The 23994-nt window shown below is 43.8% G+C and overlaps 1 protein-coding gene across 1 annotated transcript in view; it reads left to right on the forward strand.

Annotated features, from left to right (window-relative positions):
• Window positions 1-7063: 7063 nt before the first annotated feature.
• The window catches only part of glceb (glucuronic acid epimerase b), an 80183-nt gene continuing 63252 nt past the window's right edge, over window positions 7064-23994 (forward strand). Inside the window, exon 1 of the mRNA XM_031812519.1 lies at window positions 7064-7247. The gene's annotated coding sequence lies outside the window, so the exon portion shown is untranslated. The remainder of the gene's footprint in view (window positions 7248-23994) is intronic.

Here is a 23994-nt window from a genome sequence, read left to right on the forward strand (position 1 = left end):
ACTTCTGCTTCGAATTGCAAATTATAGTGTTATCAGTAAGCACATCCACACACAGAAAAGGAAAGCACTAGTTCAGTTTAAGTAACTGAAATATAGTGTTAGCAGTAAGCCCATCCACAGACAGAAAAGGAAAGCCCCTGCTCGGTTTAAATAAAGTTCCACAGTTGAAAGAAAGATGGTGGGGAAGTTGTCAGGTTGAATTAGAAGCCAAATGAAAGTTTATATTTAAGCAGTAAGGCATGAGGGGTGTGGTATATGGCCAATATACCATGGTGAAGGGCTGTTCTTAGGCAAGACGGAACGCAGAGTGCCTGGATACAGCCCTTAGCTGTGGTATATTGGCCATATACCACAAATCCCAGAGGTGCCTTATTGCTATTATAACAGGTTACCAACTTAATTATAGCAGTAAAAATAAATGTTTTGTCAAACCCGTGGTATACGGTCTGATATACCATGACTGTCAGCCAATCAGCATTCAGGGCTCGAACCACCCAGTTTATACAAGCCTACATGTCTCCATTCAAAGTGATGGCCTCCCTCGCTCCCCTTTTGCAGTGCTGTCAGTTTTTTACTCCAAGGTTAATATCAGAGAGGGAGAGCAGCGTATGAAAGTGACGCGTCTCATCCCCTTTTCCCAAAAGTGAAAATGAGAAACTGCAGCTGAATATAAATGGCGGGAGATCAAATGAACTGTGGTGTTGAGCGCTTTATCTCACCCAGTCAGTCACCGGCCTATTCAGGCCCCAGCAACAAAGACCTAGCTTCCCTCATGGTTGTGACACACACACACACACACACACACACACACACACACACACACACACACACACACACACACACACACACACACACTGGTGTTGGACAATTATGCTTTCAATGACCAACACTGGAGTGGGGAGGCAAATGTTTTCATAATGAGACAGATTTGACCAATTAGCTCAGTACATTTGTGTAAGCACGGCTGGGTTCAGACAACATGTCCAAGAACCATGTGGCTGGGTTGGAAGTGTGGGAAATATGTTTTATTATTGAATCATGTACAAGCTTGTAAATCATATGTTCTCACTGTAAAGGGCTTGACTGCCATGGATTTAGATCACTGTATGGATCAATCCAGGTTATCCATTCTCACTGGGTCAACACAACTTCTTGACTATGGGATTCTGGGTCAACAGAACTTCTTGACTATGGGATTCTGGGTCAACACAACTTCTTGACTATGGGATTCTGGGTCAACAGAACTTCTTGACTATGGGATTCTGGGTCAACAGAACTTCTTGACTATGGGATTCTGGGTCAACAGAACTTCTTGACTATGGGATTCTGGGTCAACAGAACTTCTTGACTATGGGATTCTGGGTCAACAGAACTTCTTGACTATGGGATTCTGGGTCAACAGAACTTCTTGACTATGGGATTCTGGGTCAACACAACTTCTTGACTATGGGATTCTGGGTCAACAGAACTTCTTGACTATGGGATTCTGGGTCAACAGAACTTCTTGACTATGGGATTCTGGGTCAACACAACTTCTTGACTATGGGATTCTGGGTCAACAGAACTTCTTGACTATGGGATTCTGGGTCAACAGAACTTCTTGACTATGGGATTCTGGGTCAACAGAACTTCTTGACTATGGGATTCTGGGTCAACAGAACTTCTTGACTATGGGATTCTGGGTCAACACAACTTCTTGACTATGGGATTCTGGGTCAACAGAACTTCTTGACTATGGGATTCTGGGTCAACACAACTTCTTGACTATGGGATTCTGGGTCAACAGAACTTCTTGACTATGGGATTCTCTAGATGATCAAATCAAATGAAATGTTATGTGCCGAATACAACACGTGTAGATCTTACAGTGAAATGCTGATTTACAAGCCCTTAACCAACAGTGCAGTTCAAGAAGAGTTAAGAAAATATTTATAAAATAAACTAAAGTTAAAAATAATAAAAAATTAACACAATAAAAGAACAATAACAAGGGTATATACAGGGGTGTACCGGTACTGAGTCAATGTGTGGGGGTACAGGTTAGTTGAGGGAATTTGTACATGTAGGTAGGGGTGAAGTCACTATGCATAGATAATAAACAGCAAGTAGCAAAAGTGTACAAAATAAATGGGGGGGGGGAGGGGGACGGGGGGGATCAATGTAAATAGTCCGGTGGCCATTTGATTAATTGTTCAGCAGTCTTATGGCTTGGGGGTAGAAGCTGTTAAAGTGCCTTTTGTTCCTAGACTTGGTGCTCCTGTACCGCTTGCCGTGCGGAAGCAGCGAAAACAGTCTATGATTTGGGTGACTGGAGTCTCTGACAATTTTATGGGCTTTCCTCTGACACCACCTATTATAAAGGTCCTGGATGGCAGGAAGCTTGGCCACAATGATGTACTGGGCTGTACGCACTACCCTCTGAAGTGCCTTACGGTCAGATGCAGACCAGTTGCCATACCAGGCGGTGATGCAACCGGTCAGGATGCTCTCAATGGCGCAGCTGTATAACTCTTTGAGGATATGGGGACCCATGCCAAATCTTTTCAGTCTCCCGAGGGGGAAAAGGTTTTGCCGTGCCCTCTTCACGACTGTCTTGGTGTGTTTGGACCATGATAGTTTGTTGGTGATGTGGACACAGAAGAACTTGAAACTCTTGACCTGCTTCACTACAGCCCTGTCGATGTTAATGGTGGCCTGTTCAGCCCGCCTTTTCCTGTAGTCCACAATCAACTCCTTTATGTTGCTCACATTGAGGGAGAGGTTGTTGTCCTGGCACCACACTGCCAGTTCTCTGACCTCCTCCTTATATGCTGTCTCATTGTTGTTGGTTTTCAGGCAACACTGTTGTGTCTTCAGCAAACTTATTGATGGTGTTGGAGTTGTGTTTGGCCATGCAGTATTGGGTGAGCAGGGAGTACAGGAGGGGACTACGTACACACCCCTGAGGGGCCCCAGTGTTGAATATAAGCGTGGCAGACGTGTTGTTGAACCCCCTCCCCACCTGGGGGCGGCCCGTCAAGAAGTCCAGGATCCAGTTGCAGAGGGAGGTGTTAAGTCCCAGGGTCCTTAGCTTAGTGATGAGCTTCGTGGGCACTATGGTGTTGAACTCTGAGCTGTAGTCAATGAACAGCATTCTCACATAGGTGTTCCTTTTGTCCAGGTGGGAAAGGGCAGGATGGAGTGCGATTGAGATTGCGCCATCTGTGGATCTGTTGGGGCGATATGCGAATTGGTGTGGGTCTAGTGTATCCTGGAGGATGCTGTTGATGTGAGCCATGACCAGCCTTTCAAAGCACTTCATGGCTACCAACAAGAGTGCTACGGGGCGGTAATCATTTAGGCAGGTTACCTTCGCTTCCTTGATCAACCTAATAATAACATATTTATGCCTAAACCTGTAGTATGAGCATATGCATGTAACTTATTCAGTCCACATCTAGTATCTTCATCCAAACATATATATGTTTTAAATAAGATGCTAATTCCTAATTTTGGCAGTGCAGTTATAAGTACTGTAAAGCTGGATGTGTATATAAAGCTCCTATCAGTGTTGTGAATGCTGCTTTTTGACACTACTATGGAATAATATCCAGCATGTGTTTGAGCATATTTTTCATTCGGAGTAGCTACCTGGGTAGTGCCAGACATCAGCCTCTGTGCATAGGGACAGGGATAAAAACACTAAGCTTATTAATTTCAATAACATTCTGCATGTTCCTGGATGAGGGAATCGAGAACGTGGCTGCCAGGAAATGTGATTAGGTGCCGGAATGTCCTCTGTGGTTTTAACAACTTTCCACTCACATCCTCTCCCAAAACAAGATAGACCTACTTAATTCCTTCTGCCCTCCTCTTGTGTCGTTTTTTCCCCCCTGTATTAGTGCAACATTACATACTCATTATTATGCAGCTGGGTGCGTTCAGTTTGACAGAACGGTGTGCAACGTTGAATTCCAAGGAAACTGTACCGAACGCCCAGTTGAAGAACGGTGTGCTGAACACCCAGTTGAAGAACGGCGTGCTGAATGACCAGTTGAAGAACGGCGTGCTGAATGACCAGTTGAAGAATGTTGTGGATATGGTGACCCAGAGAATGACTGTATATATGCTGCACAGGTTTTGTGGTTTAAAATGGTCACAACCATATTGCACATTGTTTTGGGGAAATGTGTCATTCAGTACAAACCGTCAAGCAATTAGCAAATGTTGAACCGAACTGAATGCACCCCTGGCATCTTGGGTCCAGGTTTCAATCATCACATTGATCCAAACAACAAATACACAACGCTACTATCTTTGATTATTCGGCTGACCATTAAAAGGCCACTTGTAAATGGTGCATCCTATTGGCATGTTATTCCTATAACATCCACAGCACCCTGTAGCCTGCAGCCTGTTTCCTTTCTTCACTTAGCAGAGTGGACCAGGACACCGACCCCAGTGACACATCCAAAAAGCATGACCAGCCATACACATGGCCAAAGCTCATTACCCAGCATGCAAGGCTGAGTGTGGAGTGAAGCTCTTCATCGCAGGTCAGGAACCCTTTCACCTGGTTTCTGACAAACTGTTAACTTCTGAGAGACTGTTTACTCCTGAGAGACTATTTACTTCTGAGAGACTGTTTACTTCTGAGAGACTGTTTACTTCTGAGAGACTGTTTACTTCTGAGAGACTGTTTACTTCTGAGAGACTGTCTACTTCTGAGAGACTGTCTACTTCTGAAAGACTGTTTACTTCTGAGAGACTGTTTACTTCTGAGAGACTGTTTACTTCTGAGAGACAGTCTACTTCTGAGAGACTGTCTCCTCCTTTATGTTGGAGATGGACAGGCACTCCTGTGGGAGAGCATACACACACACACACACACACACTAAAAATAACATTGATCCAAACAACAAATACACAACGCTACTATCTTTGATTATTCGGCTGACCATTAAAAAGCCACTCTTGTAAATGGTGCATCCTATTGGCATGTTATTCCTATAACACCCACAGCACCCTGTAGCCTGCAGCCTGTTTCCTTTCCTCACTTAGCAGAGTGGACCAGGACACCGACCCCAGTGACACATCCAAAAAGCATGACCAGCCATACACATGGCCAAAGCTCATTACCCAGCATGCAAGGCTGAGTATGGAGTGAAGCTCTTCATCGCAGGTCAGGAACCCTTTCACTGGGGGGCGGGGGGGGGGGGGGGGGGGACATAGTGAATAATGCATGGAGGTGAGTAGGGGAGCCTGATGAAAGGACAATGTATGAGCTGATGAACATGAGAAAGAGCTTGACAACGGCCTCAAAGTGTTGTTGTTTTGTGAATAAAATGAATCATATTGGAATTTCAAATGGCTGTGTGTTTTTAAGGGTGGTGGGTGTATGATACAGCCTAACCCTGTCTATGAGGTTTACTGTTTATTAACATTTTCCACACATGATTACAATTCTATTGATTGATCTATTAGGCAGAGCACGTAATGATACGCTAACAAAGCATTTGTAACCTGCATTTGTCATGACTGAGCACCACCACAGATCCACAGAAATATTGTTGTTTTATAATGCAAGAAGACATGCCCTTATGAGAACCTGCTTCATTAGCTTAATTGTAGCCTGCAGTCTATACACACAGAGACACACACACACACACACACACAAAGTCCCCTAATCTGCAGTAATCAAAAATACATTTGTTATTGATTTGCTTAATGCCTTTTACATTGTGAATGTTTCATCTGGAGTAAATATGTCTGAAAATACCACAATTACCTCGCTGTTTCTCAGGTTAATGAGTACAGCTCCCAGCCCGGTTGTACACAAGCAGAGTAGAAGGACACACTGAAACATTGGTCTCGTGCTCCTTTAAAAAAAATGGGATTCTGGTACTGCTGTCATGAAATCAAATGTGATGTACGTTTTCAGCCAGGTCACAGCCTATGTTGAACAGGGATGACTTGAGACTTTTTTTCTTCTCAAATTAAAACAGGACAAAAAAGAGCAACATGAGAACTCATATCACAACATGAGAACTCATATCACACAACATGAGAACTCATATCACACAACATGAGAACTCATATCACAACATGAGAACTCATATCACACAACATGAGAACTCATATCACAACATCAGAACTCATATCACAACATGAGAACTCATATCACACAACATCAGAACTCATATCACAACATGAGAACTCATATCACACAACATGAGAACTCATATCACAACATCAGAACTCATATCACACAACATGAGAACTCATATCACAACATCAGAACTCATATCACAACATGAGAACTCATATCACACAACATCAGAACTCATATCACAACATCAGAACTCATATCACCCAACATGAGAACTCATATTACAACATCAGAACACATATCACACAACATGAGAACTCATATCACACAACATCAGAACTCATATCACAACATGAGAACTCATATCACACAACATGAGAACTCATATCACAACATCAGAACTCATATCACCCAACATGAGAACTCATATCACCCAACATGAGAACTCATATCACAACATCAGAACTCATATTACAATGCCACTTGAGAGGGTTCAACATAAGTTTAGTCTAATTCTGTAGAAATTCAATGTTAGTTATATGAATACAACAGACTAGATCTTGGTCTCAGGATAGCAGGTAGCCATCCCACCTCTGCTCATTTTCATACAGAGTTGTAGCATCCGTCCACATTCCACAATAAACCTTGTATCCTATTGCTGTAGTCATAATGAATCAAAACCTCTTTACCAGATATTTTTAAGAGCCATATATGATCACAATGTATGTTTTTACAACTGTTTTTGCTATTGAATGAAGCATACTTTTATCCCATTTAGTTAATAACAGACAGATCATTTAAAATGACTGTGTATGTGCACAACCGCGACCCCTAACGTCAGATATCTGAATCTGCCAATGACAACAAAACAAAAAACGACAATCTTCGATTTCATTGGCCATTGTCTTTCTCACCGGGGCCTCTCATTGGTTCGTCAGATCTCCACCCTCTCGTACTGTCTCGCGGTGTCAGAGTGCTAGCAGTGAGAAGCAGATGCGCGATTGTGTGTCCACATTAAATGTTGCGCGAAGGTAAGGCATACAGCCTCTTGTGAAAAGGAACATTCAGAGAGAAGCCAGCTATCTAAGTAATTGATTTCAGCATCTCTGGATATTCACCACTATAACTGAACAGGACATTTATTGAGCTTTTGTCGCAGGTAAGTCACACGTCTTTCAGCATTCTCTAATGTTTATTATTGCCCATGTAATGCTAACGTCTGTTTGCAATAATTTTCCATTCTCCACATACACAGCCAGCTGCTAGTTAGGACAACCGTCATATGTAGTGCCTTGTTCAGACAGTATAGCGACGGAAATGGCTCTTTTTGCCGTACTAGCTTGTTTGCTAGCTAAGTAGCTAGCTATCATTGTATTTGATAGGATGCATGGAAGTTACATGTACACGTTAGCCTGCCAGCTAGCTAACGTTACAGTAGTGGACCAGCCAGCAATGTTTTAAGACATCAGCTGGCAGCTACACGTTAGCTTCTTGTAGACACACTCGTACAGTTACAGTGGGTAACGTTAGCTAGCTAACTAGCTATATGTTTTGCAAGTTGCACAAGAACACTAACTAGGTATGTTGGTCAGTGTAAAGGGATAAAGAAAAGAAAAGCCACATTTGTGTACCTTAGCAGTGTTCATGCCCTCTCTACATTCTAGCAAGCGCCTGCTACGTGGCCAGTCTCTCATGCGTTCAACTCAACTTGAACTTCTGAGTTTAGGCGAGTAAACTAGCTAACTATTTCTAACTACCAGATGGTACAACATTAACACTTGAGTTATCCTGTCTGTACAACCCAACCACAATCAAAGTAGATTCCACCCTCCTCAGTCCAGTTTTAGAGCTATGCTACCATAGTATAAAACTAGTCTGATTCATCTATGGGTGTTTTCAGTCATTTTTAAAGCGAACCCTGGGGATAAAAAAAAAATCAAAATAACTCAGTTCTCTTTGTGTTCACACTCCCCTTGCATTTGAATGAGGACTCAACTATTTTGCCAGTTCACTTCACCTATTTTGTGGTTTGAGTCCCAGTGCTATGTTTAGAATGGACCCCCAAGATATGTTTCAAACATTCATTCAATGCACTCTGAGTTTTTACAAATGTCAGGAAAGCCATTCAATCAGAATGTGTTATTGGACAGCTAGATATACCTACTTACGTTGTTGGAAGCTAATAGATTGCATTTAGATAAAAGATCAGACAATCATTTTAATCAGAAGATACGATTAACATGTAAATATTATGGTAACAGAATAAATGGCAGAAGAAAAACTGCAGATTAAATAATGCTGTCATTGTAAACCAAATGTTGGGTACTGCCCCTTTTGAGAGCTAGAAAAAAAATTGTACCCTAGTTTGTGATTCTCACCAAATACAGTATATTATCTCCTCAAACTATTCAAACCCCACAATCAAATAAACAGTCAATGAAGCTCTCTTAGCCTATAGATCACATATTGCAAAAAATTATCTGAACTAAACTCCACAATTTTTTGGGGCATTTCTGTGCATTCTTGACAATCTCTAATCAATATCCAAAAATGCACATTTTTCCCACAAACCTGCACATCTCTCTTTTTTGGCACTAATGTGAGGGGTTATGTCTGGGGAAAAAGGTGGCACTGGAATAACGACATGTAAACCTGGGGATGTTTTTGTTCACATTACCCCCCCAAAAGTGAAGGAACAGAGTTCAGACCACCTCTCAAGATGGTTTCACTGAGGGCTCTTTTGAGGGGTCTGAGTTCCTTTGGAATGTTCACTGTACAATTTTTTGTTGTTGCAAACTGCATTGAGTTCTCCAAAGTTGTCTGAAAGGGACCAAGTGTGAAAACAACCTAAAACAGGGGTGTCAAACTTATTTTGCCCCGAGGGCTGTATGTTTGGCTCCCCTGATCTTTAAAAAATACACTACTTTTCAGAAATAAAAAAACTGTCACACACCCCAGTCAATTCTATTCTATCCAGCCTCTTCACCAATTAACGGAGGTTCATCCAGCTTCACTTTGTTCTGTCAAACTGTTTCTGCAGTCTTAAATACAGTTACTTTTTGGGGGCTTTTGTGTGCACTGGCTCAGCCCACTTGGCTGTTGTGTCTGCATCTCTCTGGTCTGAGAAGCAGTCTTTGCTCTGTGCGCTCTAGCAAGCCTAATGCCTTCAGAAAGTTAACACAATTTGACTTTTTCCACACTTTTTTTTGTTACAGCCTCAAAATAGAAATGTATTAATTTGAGATTGTCACTATTTTCCCCCCATTTATATATAGATAGCACACACACAAAATAAAAAGCTTTAGTCAAGAATTCAACCTGTTTCTTATGGCAAGCTTAAATAACTTCAGGAGTAAAAATTTGATTAACAAGTCACATACGTTTGCATGGCCTCACTCTGTGTGTAATAATAGTGTTCAACATTTATTTTATAATGACTGCCTCATCTCTGTACCCCACACATACAATTATCTGTAAGGTCCCTCAGGTCGGCAGTGAATTTCAAACACAGATTCCACCACAAAGACCAGGGAGGTTTTCCAATGCCTCACAAAGAAGGGCACCTATTAGTAGATGGGTAATACATAAAAAAGCAAGCAGACATTGAATATCCCTTTGCGCATGGTGAAGTTAATAATTACGCTTTGGAGGGTGTATCAATACACTACGAAGATCCAGATGCCTGTCCAAACTCAGTTGCCGGAGAGGAAGGAAACCACTCAGGGATAGCACAATGAGGCCAATTGTGACTTTTTTACATGGGTTACAGAGTTTAATGGCTGTGACAGGAGAACTGAGGATGGATCAACATTGTAGTTACTCCACAATACTAACCTAAATGACAGAGTGAAAAGAAGGAAGACTGTATAGAATACAAATATTCCAAAACATGCATTCCTCAATACAAGGCATTATGTTTGTAGCAAATCCATCACATCACTGAGTACCACTTCATATTTTCAAGCATGGTAGTGGCTGCATCATGTTATGGGTATGATATTAATTGTCAAGAACTAGGGATGTGTTTTTAGGATAAATAGAAACAGAATAGAGCTAAGCAAAGGCAAAATCCTAGAGTAAAACCTTGTTCAGTCTGCTTTCCAACAGACACTTGGAGACAAATTCACCTTTCAGAAGGACAATAACCTAAAACGCAAGACCAAATGTACACTGGAGTTGCTTTCCAAGATGACATTAAATGTTCCTGAGTGGCCTAGTTACAGTTTTGACTTAACATCTGCATGAAAATGTATGGCAGACTTAAAAATAATCAACAATCAACTTGATAGAGTTTAAATCATTAAAAATAAATAATAGTATGGCAATATTGTTCAATCCAGGTTTGGAATGCTCTTAGACTTACCCAGAAAGACTCACAGCTGTAATCGCTGCCAAAGGTGATTCTAACTCCGGTTGTTGAACACTTGTGTTATATATATTTGTGAATACGCTCTTTAGGCACTGTATATGCCAAAAAAGCCTCCATGGTTTGGCCTTGGCAGTGTGCACATTTGTCAGAGTCAGCGACTGTGATTTGTAGTTTACGTGTCCTTCCAAACCCATTTCAAAGTCCTCTCTTCAATGAGTGTCCTTCATCAGCACATTTTTTCATATGTTCTTGAATGATTCTTTCTGTGATTGAAGTGCAGAGCTAGCTGATGCTCAAAGGAACGGTGGATCAGTTGCTATTCAGACTTCCAAAAGAGACTCATCAGTGGAAATGCCTTTTCATTCATAAGCACCTTTGAAAAGACCTGGGGACTACATCTTTTCTAGAAATGTGATGCATAATGGGCTCATTGGGTTTAGAGTTTAATTTGAGGTTTCTGCCTCAGCCAATGTTCCCTCTAAGCTGTGCGAGCACACGCAGTAGCCCCGAGACACGCAGCTCCCTGGGACTGCAGTGCAGAAATATCAGCCCGCAGAGAGTAGCTTGAGATTAAACTTCACTCAACTTTCTAGAGCAGTGGTCACCAACCGGTCGATCGATTGGTCAATCTCCAAGGCATTCCTAGTCGACCTTCAAACATTTCTGTAAAAACCCCAACGATAAATCCTTGTTCCTATTTTTTATTTGTCTCCTGCTGTTGGTGGTAGGTGCACCTGGGTAGGGGAAAGGTTGCCATTTTGAACCATTTCATGTGTCTGTAGGTACAAACTCTCCCTTCCCGGCAGGCCCAGAGAGCAAATCAAGTGCAATAAAGGCCTACCGCTGTCCAATCAGTTGGCTCAGACCTACCGCTGTCCAATCAGTTGGCTCAGATGATCGTGTCTGCAGTAACGTTGCAGGCATTATAGAAAGCTGAAGCAAAGTTGGTACTGTGAGATTCCAAAATGTTTAAAACCATGAGAGCGACTCAATGAGTATAGCAAAGAGATGCTGTTTTTATGACTGAGTTCATGTTTAAGTTCTTACTCAGCAATGTCAACACTTTGTATTCAACACTTTTTTATAAGCCATAAAATGGGTGTTCTTCCTATTTCCACTCAGCGCTACAACAAGCAGTGCAGCAGTAATGAACGAGCAGGAAAGTGTATCGATAGGCTTGCGTTATTTGGGTCTTTTAATATCAAGGAACATTTTATTTTCTCTGTTCATAGGAGTAACAACATGAATTTTGCATGAAGTAGAAATAATGCAGTGCGACTGGAGTTTAGCCATCAGCTGGAAGACGCTATTTCCTTTTGGTCAGTGTAGGAAAGTGGAGGGGTGTTGAGAGGTGGACCCTCAGTCTGCTGTGAATGACCATCAGCTGGAAGACTGTTTCCTTTTGGTCAGTGTAGGAAAGGGGAAGTGGAGGGGTGTTGAGAGGTGGACCCTCAGTCTGCTGTGAATGACCATCAGCTGGAAGACTGTTTCCTTTTGGTCAGTGTAGGAAAGGGGAAGTGGAGGGGTGTTGAGAGGCGGACCCTCAGTCTCAGTCCAACAACAATGCATTGGCAGCAAAGACAGTATGCATTGATAATAGGCCTATAGTTTACTGCACAAACATTATTGCTACAGTGCTGTTTTTAATTGGTTATTAATGTTGCATAGGCTTACGTCTAAGTCATGTTAATAAATCTAAGCGGTAGATCTCAGCTTGCATTTTGACTCTGTGATCGTGACTCAGAAAGGTTGGTGACCATTGTTCTAGAGTTTTCCCTGTTAACACTATCAACGTTTACCTTTACTGTGGCAATTGTGATCGACTCAACGCAATGTTAGCCACTTTCAATGCAACACTACCCAAAACAAAATACTTTTACTGTCGGCAGAACGCATCGGAGTAGGATTCTATTGCATTGACATGCACTACTCAACCTGTACTCTACATACCTGTGCTGCTCTATATGCAAATAGACTGTTGCCATATATGGATGTGTGCCATTTACTTTGAGCTGGACTGTGTTTACAGCATGATCGGTCATGAGTAAATGCTTTTGTTTTGAGATCAAAGCGAGAGCTAAATGTATCCACGTGTACACATTTTGTTCATATCTTTTGCTAGTTAGCCAAGTTACAAATCATTTGTAGTCAGCAATGGGGAGTGATTGCTTCCTCCAAGAGCACAAAACACATGCATTTCTAGACATCTTTGAAAAGAGAGTCGGGTAAAGAGCTTTTTTGTTTTGTCTTAGGGGCAGTGCTGTATTTTGAGACGGGCTTGAAATAAGCTGAGCCAACAGGCAGAGGCTAACTGTTTGATTCTCTGTAATAATGCTATGGGAATAGTAATGCATGGTTTCTTGCATCAAACAACATTTTCAGTCACCTTGGCCTCTGTTAAAACTAACTTAAAGTGGATGCACCGTCCGTGTTCAGTCAACGTGCTGGAAGTTGCACTGAATTTGTACTATTTTCAAGTTTGCGCTCAGCATACTTGACATTTTCTCCCAATGTTAAAGGCCTGACCTGTAGTCAAATTGTTATTACTATTTTTTATGTTGCTGTTATTTCAGTCATGTTATTCAGACTACTTGAGAACTCGAATAGACCACGTAGGTGGTTAATGCCCCCAGTGTCTGAACAGATGTGAAAAGCAATATTAGCCAGAGCACTAGGCTACATGCGTGAGGAACCTAGGTTCTGTAGGCTAAATGGTGTGAGGCAATGCAGTGTTCAGGGAAATGTTGGCGTCTCTCATTTGCATGATGAACTAAATTAGTTTTGGGTTTGAACAAGCTTGTGTTATCTCAGCTTACCACCCCATTCTATTGGGAGCAGTTATCATCTTGGCTAAATTAATGAATGATAAGTTGGGCTGATTATCAGACTGTCAAAAAGTAAGCTAATCATTGTGTGTGTGAGGCTTTTGTATCAGTTGCTTTGCATTATCCTAAAGAGAGACGGGACCGTCTAGCTTCCTGCCACAGATATACACATTTCTTCTGTTTTTCCCCTTGTATTGTTTGAAGGAGTCTTGGTAGTCCTACTTCCTGTTCCGTAGCTTTGGAAAGCAACCCTCAACAATGGGCTGCTTTTATGAGCTTTCAAATATTTCAGCTGAAGACATTTTTATTCAAGGAATGTTAACATTTCTGTGCCCTGAGGAGATGCCATTGTCTCTGGGGGTTTTGCCTGCCGCCCATCAAAGCAGAGTCCTAAAGCAGACTGAGTGGCTTTATGACACTTGTTTGGCTTTGTCCTGCCCTGTGGTGGTTTGCTGGGAGGTTATCAGAGGTGGGGTGTCTGGGGCCAGGCATACAGGCAGATGGCCACTCTGTGCTGCTCATACCCTACTGGAGCACACTAGGAAATCCTCTAATTGTCATGTTCTTTTGGGACGTGGCAGTGAAGTGGCAGTGCTTGAACATCTCCCTTCCTGTTTTCTGGCTAAATTGTGTTTCAAGGACCCACGACCATGTTAACTCTGGCTCTTAACAAATTGTTCGGCTTGTTTTCAGTAAGGCTTACCTACACGGTGTCGACCCCAAGGCATTGTCATCAGTGACAAGTGTATCTAGCAAACAACCAAACCATTATTTAAATATAGTACAATTTAGTATTCTGCAGTGGATTACATATCCAATGTTAACAATACAACAGCTCAGTAATGTATTTATTCAATTAACACAAATCTTTTGGAAATGTAAAAGTCCCCCTGTCAAGGCTGTGTTTCAGGCAAGACTTTTGAAAACTTCAGGAATAATTTGAGAGATGGGCCTGGTACTAGCAGCAGTGTAGCCTCATAATGATGGGCCTGGTACTAGCAGCAGTGTAGCCTCATAATGATGGGCCTGGTACTAGCAGCAGTGTAGCCTCATAATGATGGGCCTGGTACTAGCAGCAGTGTAGCCTCATAATGATGGGCCTGGTACTAGCAGCAGTGTAGCCTCATAATGATGGGCCTGGTACTAGCAGCAGTGTAGCCTCATAATGATGGGCCTGGTACTAGCAGCAGTGTAGCCTCATAATGATGGGCCTGGTACTAGCAGCAGTGTAGCCTCATAATGATGGGCCTGGTACTAGCAGCAGTGTAGCCTCATAATGATGGGCCTGGTACTAGCAGCAGTGTAGCCTCATAATGATGGGCCTGGTACTAGCAGCAGTGTAGCCTCATAATGATGGGCCTGGTACTAGCAGCAGTGTAGCCTCATAATGATGGGCCTGGTACTAGCAGCAGTGTAGCCTCATAATGATGGGCCTGGTACTAGCAGCAGTGTAGCCTCATAATGATGGGCCTGGTACTAGCAGCAGTGTAGCCTCATAATGATGGGCCTGGTACTAGCAGCAGTGTAGCCTCATAATGATGGGCCTGGTACTAGCAGCAGTGTAGCCTCATAATGATGGGCCTGGTACTAGCAGCAGTGTAGCCTCATAATGATGGGCCTGGTACTAGCAGCAGTGTAGCCTCATAATGATGGGCCTGGTACTAGCAGCAGTGTAGCCTCATAATGATGGGCCTGGTACTAGCAGCAGTGTAGCCTCATAATGATGGGCCTGGTACTAGCAGCAGTGTAGCCTCATAATGATGGGCCTGGTACTAGCAGCAGTGTAGCCTCATAATGATGGGCCTGGTACTAGCAGCAGTGTAGCCTCATAATGATGGGCCTGGTACTAGCAGCAGTGTAGCCTCATAATGACGGGCCTGGTACTAGCAGCAGTGTAGCCTCATAATGACGGGCCTGGTACTAGCAGCAGTGTAGCCTCATAATGACGGGCCTGGTACTAGCAGCAGTGTAGCCTCATAATGACGGGCCTGGTACTAGCAGCAGTGTAGCCTCATAATGATGGGCCTGGTACTAGCAGCAGTGTAGCCTCATAATGATGGGCCTGGTACTAGCAGCAGTGTAGCCTCATAATGATGGGCCTGGTACTAGCAGCAGTGTAGCCTCATAATGATGGGCCTGGTACTAGCAGCAGTGTAGCCTCATAATGATGGGCCTGGTACTAGCAGCAGTGTAGCCTCATAATGATGGGCCTGGTACTAGCAGCAGTGTAGCCTCATAATGATGGGCCTGGTACTAGCAGCAGTGTAGCCTCATAATGATGGGCCTGGTACTAGCAGCAGTGTAGCCTCATAATGATGGGCCTGGTACTAGCAGCAGTGTAGCCTCATAATGATGGGCCTGGTACTAGCAGCAGTGTAGCCTCATAATGATGGGCCTGGTACTAGCAGCAGTGTAGCCTCATAATGATGGGCCTGGTACTAGCAGCAGTGTAGCCTCATAATGATGGGCCTGGTACTAGCAGCAGTGTAGCCTCATAATGATGGGCCTGGTACTAGCAGCAGTGTAGCCTCATAATGACGGGCCTGGTACTAGCAGCAGTGTAGCCTCATAATGACGGGCCTGGTACTAGCAGCAGTGTAGCCTCATAATGACGGGCCTGGTACTAGCAGCAGTGTAGCCTCATAATGATGGGCCTGGTACTAGCAGCAGTGTAGCCTCATAATGACGGGCCTGGTACTAGCAGCAGTGTAGCCTCATAATGATGGGCCTGGTACTAGCAGCAGTGTAGCCTCATAATGATGGGCCTGGTACTAGCAGCAGTGTAGCCTCATAATGATGGGCCTGGTACTAGCAGCAGTGTAGCCTCATAATGACGGGCCTGGTACTAGCAGCAGTGTAGCCTCATAATGATGGGCCTGGTACTAGCAGCAGTGTAGCCTCATAATGATGGGCCTGGTACTAGCAGCAGTGTAGCCTCATAATGATGGGCCTGGTACTAGCAGCAGTGTAGCCTCATAATGATGGGCCTGGTACTAGCAGCAGTGTAGCCTCATAATGATGGGCCTGGTACTAGCAGCAGTGTAGCCTCATAATGATGGGCCTGGTACTAGCAGCAGTGTAGCCTCATAATGATGGGCCTGGTACTAGCAGCAGTGTAGCCTCATAATGACGGGCCTGGTACTAGCAGCAGTGTAGCCTCATAATGATGAGCCTGGTACTAGCAGCAGTGTAGCCTCATAATGATGCAGCATTTTTACTAACATTCCTAAATCTCTTCTTATTGTCAAGGTTGTATGGAAATGTGAGTTGTAGCTGTAATCAGTGGCTCATGTGACTTCTGTCTTGGTAGTTACAATAGTTCCATGTTTCAACCCATAGCCTACACACACACACACACACACATCAGCAACCCTGCTTTCAAGAGCGACAGTTTACAACCAATGAAACCAACCCCGTCCACGCATAATTAGCACTTAGCAGTATGTCTTGATAATCGCGAGTCTCACCTGCAGTGCCTTGATAAGATGCAGAACTTTCCCTCCCGTTCTCCTTTATTAACTTTTGCTAAAGCTTTGGGGAGTCTGCCAAGGCCCACCAAGTGCTTTGATTAAGAGGCATATGATATTTCAGTGGACTAATTATACTGGAAGGTGCGAGGGGAATTTTTAATAGGGAGTTTGGCTGAGAACAGGTCTCGAGCACAAAGGAAGCCGAAGTGAAATGGGAAGAAGTAATTTGGCCTTCACCGATTTTCAGATGAGGCCTTTTCCTCTGTCTTTTTGTTTTACTGCAGCACCTCTCGATGAGCGTCCGTAGGAGCCGTTCCATGTACTTTCAGCAAGCCATGACGCCCACCATCTCAGACCATACAATTTATTTTCATCATGAGCACAAGCAAAATGGCTCTCTGCCCAAAGTTACAAATAAAATGTTGTGGTCTGTTCAATAAACATGAGACCAGTGACATTTTATAAAAGGGTGTGGCAGGAACAGTGGCATCTAGTGGACAAAACCCGGGCATTTTCACACTTTTGTTAAGTAATGCAAGCGACTTCAATAGCCAATTTCTCGGAACAGGGAAAAACCACCAGGTTAACAGGGAATACATTACATAGTATGACGAAACAATACTCCAATCCGTTGCTACATACTACTTGTTAGACATGGGGAACTGATAATGGGGGGGCTTTTGATCATGTTATTGGATTCCTCATGAAATTGGATGTTAGGTACTATGTTTATTGAGTCCTATAAATTAAAAGGACCAATTTGGGTGTAATCAATTAGCTTAGTTTCTCAGACCAAATAATGTTTCAGGAATGCAAATCTTATTTCTAACTACAGGAACAATTTCAACACGACCCGTAGCCATCTTGAAAGGAGATTTTGAAAAAATAGGAATACGACTCCTGGTAAGACTATTGTGGGCCTGTGCAGGCCTGGCCAACTAGCTGGGTCTCATTTGTTTGCCTCAGGACTTCTGTACTCTAAAATGTTGGGTCACTGGCCTGTTCTGCGGCTGCCTTTTTAAAATTTTAAATAGGCTCACTGTCAAGTAGACACTAATAGGTAGATTGATCATCTGCCCCAATGCTTCAGTCACTTGAGTCTGCTCATCAAGGGGGTTTAGTCTCTGTACCGTGAGTGGAGCGTTAAGCCAGGCACCCCATTGAGACTAATAATAGTGTAGTGCTGGAAGGCCCTGCCCTACTTTGGCTCCTAGCTGGACACTTCCTGGAGCCTGCAGCCCTCTGGTAAGTCACTCCGGTCATTTGAATGGCTGGGTTACTGGCTAACTAACATTGCTGTCAGCAAGACTGATAAGATGGATCATCCAACTGTGCTTCATTCAGCCATGCCATTAAAGTTCAACACAGTTGTGCAAGTTTTCAGTACTTTGCAAGAACCGAAAGAAGCCATGAATATAAAGCGCTCTAATGGATTGAAGACATTTTGAGAGATCGATAAGACCTGAAAGCCAGCAAAGGTTTTACGGTGCCCTCGCAATCAATATGCTGCTTGTGTTGCTGGTTTGAAAAGGGCAACACAGACAAACACAGGGTTAACGTTGCCAAGTTTACCCTGTTCTTGAGGAGTGGATACATTTGAGGGGTTGGAATTTAGCGAGAGGCGAGATCTGTTTGCTGTGGATGGCTTCCGTAAGAGTTCCCCGGTCAGTTCATTTGTCGAGTCACAGTGGGGGTGTGACAATCCCTATTGATAGTTAATTTGATGCCTCTCCATGACACATGGCTCTAGTTTCCAATAGCTTGTAGAAGAGTAGTTAATAAATGCATGACTGATGCAGAAAAGACGAGGGGAAGTGTTTTTAAAGTGCTCATGATGTCTTCAGTGTGCTCTGTTTTTAACTGAAGCATTCCAACTGTGGAAATGACTCCCATGTCATGATTTCAAGTGTGCATGGATGACTCCCATGTCATGATTTCAAGTGTGCATGGATGACTCCCATGTCATGATTTCAAGTGTGCATGGATGACTCCCATGTCATGATTTCAAGTGTGCATGGATGACTCCCCATCTCGCCACTTCATTGTACAATGGTCTTTCTGTTGAGGCCCTTTTCGCTTTAGGGCCACTTTGTCACCCCGGAATGACAGCAGAGCTTCTGGAAGCCAAGAGATGTCAGGAAGGGCTAGGCCACTATTGTCTCATCTGAGAGAAAATACGGGCTTGAGAAACTAGACACTTTCACCCACCGACTTCTGTTTTCTGAGTGGTTTCTGAGTAGTCAATGGGCATTCATATCACATTTTAATGTTGATTTAATGGGTGATTCATGCTGTTTAACATTTTTGAACAGTGCTCTGTGATTTTTAACTGGGGCTCATGATGACATGGTGCAACATCGCGTAGTCAGCTGATTCAGTGTGATAGTGACCATGCATCATTGAGTGCCTCATTAATTCAAACAGCTGTCCAATCATTTCTATATATTTTGTACTGAATGGTTCCTTTTTATAACTGTGCTGTATGTTGTCTTCCTAAATATTGTTCCATGGAGTAGCCTAAATGTGGACATTGCTCATTTTGCTATCATCATGGGTGTATTACACAACTTTGTAAGACAGACTATTTCCTCTTTCGAACATCACTTGTTTCCCTAATGCCATTTTTTTTCTGACTGAGTACTGGAAATGTGGTGTTACTGTTACCACTGCTGTCTGTAGGGGGTAGGCTCATTGACCCCCTCGCTGGGGCCCCTCAGGGCACCGTTGACCATGGCCCAGTTCAGTCCTAAACCAGACAGCACTAATGCTCCCCGACCCGGGGTGCTCTAATCCTCAGACACCCCCCCTTCCCCGGCAGCCCCAGCAGCCACATCAACAAAGAGCTGGCTTCAGCACCCCGGCACCAAGACCAACAGAGATGGAGCTGTATTCCCATCCTATTATTCACTGTACTCTCATTATGGCCAGTAGTGAATGGAGGGGGCTTTTAGAAAAATGTGTTTGTGCTGCCTTCGGGGCCAGACTTCCTGGTCGATGCCAGTGCAATAGCCTGAATGTCCAGACAGGCTCACAGGGACTAAGGTGGGGGTGCTCTCTCTGAGGATTGGTAATATCTGGTTGGCTGCTGCTGAGCCAATGGAAAGCTTGCCGCTCTCCTGTGGTCTGCTATGACAGACACTGGCATGAGGAGTAGTGGCTATGGACACATGCCCACACAGACACACACTGGGGTGTTGGCCGGTGGTGTCACACTGCTGCCTTGGTCCTCTCAGGCACTGGCACTGTCTGTTTAGGAGTCCATGGAGCCCATTCAGCTGAATGTATAGAGGGGTGTTCTGGAGTGTCAAGAGGTCCATATGACCCTCATGTCATACTAAATGGCTGAGGGCCTTTTACTTTGTTTTCACTCTGTTTTGACCTCCATTTTCTGTCTTTCAGTTGTTCAAACAATGATAGGAGAATGGATTGGAGTGTAGAACGGTTGTTGGCATTAAAAGTGGAAAACCATGTTTGTCTTGCCTGTTCTTGGTATTGTTGCTGTTTTGACAACAGCCAATGGGAGGAGTGCATTGCATTGGGAAAGTATTCAGACCCCTTGACGTTTTCCACATTTTGTTACGTTTACAGCCCTGTTCTGGAATTGGTGAGAAAAATATATAATTTCAACAATCTATGTACAATACCCCAAAATGATAAAGTGAAAACCAGGTTTGCTGGTGTATTAAAAATAGAAATAGGACACGCAAATACCTTTAAGTGTTCAGACCCTTTGCTATGAAACTCAAAATTGAGCTCTGGTGCATCCTGTTTACATTGATAATCCTTGATGTATCTACAACTTGATTGGATCCACCTGTGGTAAATTCAATTGATTGGACATAAGGTCCAACAGTTGACAGTGCATGTCAGAGCAAAAACCAAGCCATGTGGTCAAAGGAATTGTCCATAGAACTCTGAGACAGGATTGTGTTGAGGGACAGGAAGAAGTTTGGAACCACCAAGACAATTCCTAGTGTCCGGACAAACTGAGCAATCAGGGGACAAGGGCCTTGGTCAGGGAGGTGACCAAGAACCTGATGGTCACTCTGACAGAGCTCCAGAGTTCCTCTGTGGAGATGGGACAACCTTCCAGAAGGATGACCATCTCTGCAGCACTCCACCAATCACGCCTTTATGGTAGAGTGGCTAGACGGAAGCTATTCCTCACTAAAAGGCACATGACAGCCCGTTTTGGGTTTGCCAAAAGGGACCTAAAAGACTCATACCAGGAGAAACAAGATTCTCTGGTCTGATGAAACCAAGATGGAAGTCTTTGGCCTGAATTGCAAGCATCACATCTGGAGGAAACCTGGCACCATCCATCCAGTGAAGCATGGTGGTGGCAGCCTCATGCTGAAGGGATGTTTTTCAGCGGCAAGGACTGGGAGATAAGTCCGGATCAAGGGAAATATTAACTTGGCAAAGTATAGAGATCCTTGATGAAAATCTGTTCCGGAGCGCTCAGGACCTCAGACCGGGGCAAAGGTTCACCTTCCAACAGGACACCGACCTCAAGCACACAGACAAGTCTCAATGTTCTTCAGTGCCATAGCCCGGACTTGAACCCGCTCGAACATCTCTGAAGAGACCTGAAAATAGTTGTGCAGCGACGCTCCCCATCCAACCTGACAGAGCTTGAGAGGATCTGCAGAGTAGAATGGGAGACACTCCCCAAATACAGGTGTCAAGCTTGTAGCATCATATCCAAGAAGAAACGAGGCTGAAATCGCTACTAAATATGCTTTAACAAAGTACTGAGTAAAGGGACTGCATATTTATGTAAATGTGATATTTCACATTTGAAAAAATGTCTAACCATCTTTTGCTTTGTTATTATGGGGTAGTGTGTGTGTGTGTGTGTGTGTGTGTATTCAGGAATGTTTAAAAAAAATCCATTTTAGAATAAGGCTGTGTGGGGAAAAGGTCTAGACAACAGCCAATGAGAGGAGTATGTCTAGATAACAGCCAATGAGAGGAGTATGTCTAGACAACAGCCAATGAGAGGAGTATGTCTAGACAACAGCCAATGAGAGGAGTATGTCTAGACAACAGCCAATGAGAGGAGTATGTCTAGACAACAGCCAGTGAGAGGAGTAGGTCTAGACAACAGCCAGTGAGAGGAGTAGGTCTAGACAACAGCCAGTGAGAGGAGTAGGTCTAGACAACAGCCAGTGAGAGGAGTAGGTCTAGACAACAGCCAGTGAGAGGAGTAGGTCTAGACAACAGCCAGTGAGAGGAGTAGGTCTAGACAACAGCCAGTGAGAGGAGTAGGTCTAGACAACAGCCAGTGAGAGGAGTAGGTCTAGACAACAGCCAGTGAGAGGAGTAGGTCTAGACAACAGCCAGTGAGAGGAGTAGGTCTAGACAACAGCCAGTGAGAGGAGTAGGTCTAGACAACAGCCAGTGAGAGGAGTAGGTCTAGACAACAGCCAGTGAGAGGAGTAGGTCTAGACAACAGCCAGTGAGAGGAGTAGGTCTAGACAACAGCCAGTGAGAGGAGTAGGTCTAGACAACAGCCAGTGAGAGGAGTAGGTCTAGACAACAGCCAGTGAGAGGAGTAGGTCTAGACAACAGCCAGTGAGAGGAGTAGGTCTAGACCTACACATGTTCCATCATTCTCTATTCATGCTCAGATTGAAATCATACCTGGACAAGCCAGCGCAGAAAAGGAAAAGCTTTCATTGTCGTTTGAAATCTTCTCCATGTCAATGTTGCCTGTTATCTTCTAAAATGACAACCATGTCAACAAGTGGATAAAGTAGGCCATCTAATGGCTGCTGCTGTTAGCCTGTTCAGGGTTGAGGCGGGTGTCTGGAGAGGTCTTGCATGGATCTGTCTCTATCGCTACCATGTACGACTGGCGAGGATCTGTCTCTATCACTACCATGTACTAGGGATGTGGCGGAGGGGGATTTATTTTTCTGTTTTTAGGGTGTCTTCCTTTCAGATTGTTAAGCATTACTACCATACACTAGGGATGTGGCGGAGGGGGATTTATTTTTCTGTTTTTAGGGTGTCTTCCTTTCAGATTGTTAAGCATTACTACCATACACTAGGGATGTGGCGGAGGGGGATTTATTTTTCTGTTTTTAGGGCGTCTTCCTTTCAGATTGTTAAGCATTACTACCATACACTAGGGATGTGGCGGAGGGGGATTTATTTTTCTGTTTTTAGGGCGTCTTCCTTTCAGATTGTTAAGCATTACTACCATACACTAGGGATGTGGCGGAGGGGGATTTATTTTTCTGTTTTTATGGTGTTTTCCTTTCAGATTGTTAAGCATTACTGTACCTCAATTCCACCTTGCAAAGTTTGCTGCATTTCCTTTCCGTTTAACTTCTCAAGGTGTTGCCATACAGGAGTTTGCCTGTCGTCGCCTGCCTCTCTGCCATTTTTCCAACTGTTAACGATGCCGATGATTCAGGTTAGGATTAGGTTTAAAATCACATTTTGTGTCTCCCGAGTGGCACTGCGGTCTAAGACACTGCTAGAGGCATCACTACAAACTCGTGTTTTTCCATTTGTCACATCCCTAGTGCATGGTAGTGATAGCGACAGATCCTCCCCAGTCCTTTAGCTCACTTCCTGCCACCGGGAACTCCTGCCTCGACCTTTAGCACCCTCCAAGCAGCAGGTTGTCAGGGGGGATATATTAAAAACCTCCAGTCATCCAGAAACAACGTGGAAGAGTGCTTTTGCCTCTCCTCAGCAGATATAGCCTTGTGATCCTCCACACACGGTCTATTAGCCTGTACGTGCCCATGTTAAATCCATAACAGAATGCTAAACATCCTGAGAAGCCATCACTGATTGTAAACATTGCTTAGTGTCTTGTGTTTTAATATCATTGGTTGAACTTTAGTGATGAGCTAATATGTCATTAAAACCTACACATCAAATAAACTACCAATACTTTACATATGCAGACCATTGCTCAATATCAATAGTGTTAGGATAGTCATTATCAGAAGGTTGTGTTGGCATTCTTTGCAGCGACTCCTTGATGTTTCTCTTAAGCGAGGAAAGCGCTTATGCAAATCTGACCAGTGTCATGGGAAGGACAGCGGTAGGGCTTCATAAGTATGAATAACGACGCAATTATTTTTCATCCATTTGACAACACATGGAGCCAGTATAATAAAATGTCCCTGGGCAGCCATTTTCCCTCCACCGCCACGAGCACCACCCACTCCTCCTACCGTAGAGTCTGAAATGATGCCTCGTTAAATGGTTCTAATAGCT

This window comes from Oncorhynchus kisutch, unplaced genomic scaffold, assembly GCF_002021735.2.
Source record: "Oncorhynchus kisutch isolate 150728-3 unplaced genomic scaffold, Okis_V2 Okis03b-Okis08b_hom, whole genome shotgun sequence".
Lineage (NCBI taxonomy): Eukaryota > Metazoa > Chordata > Actinopteri > Salmoniformes > Salmonidae > Oncorhynchus > Oncorhynchus kisutch.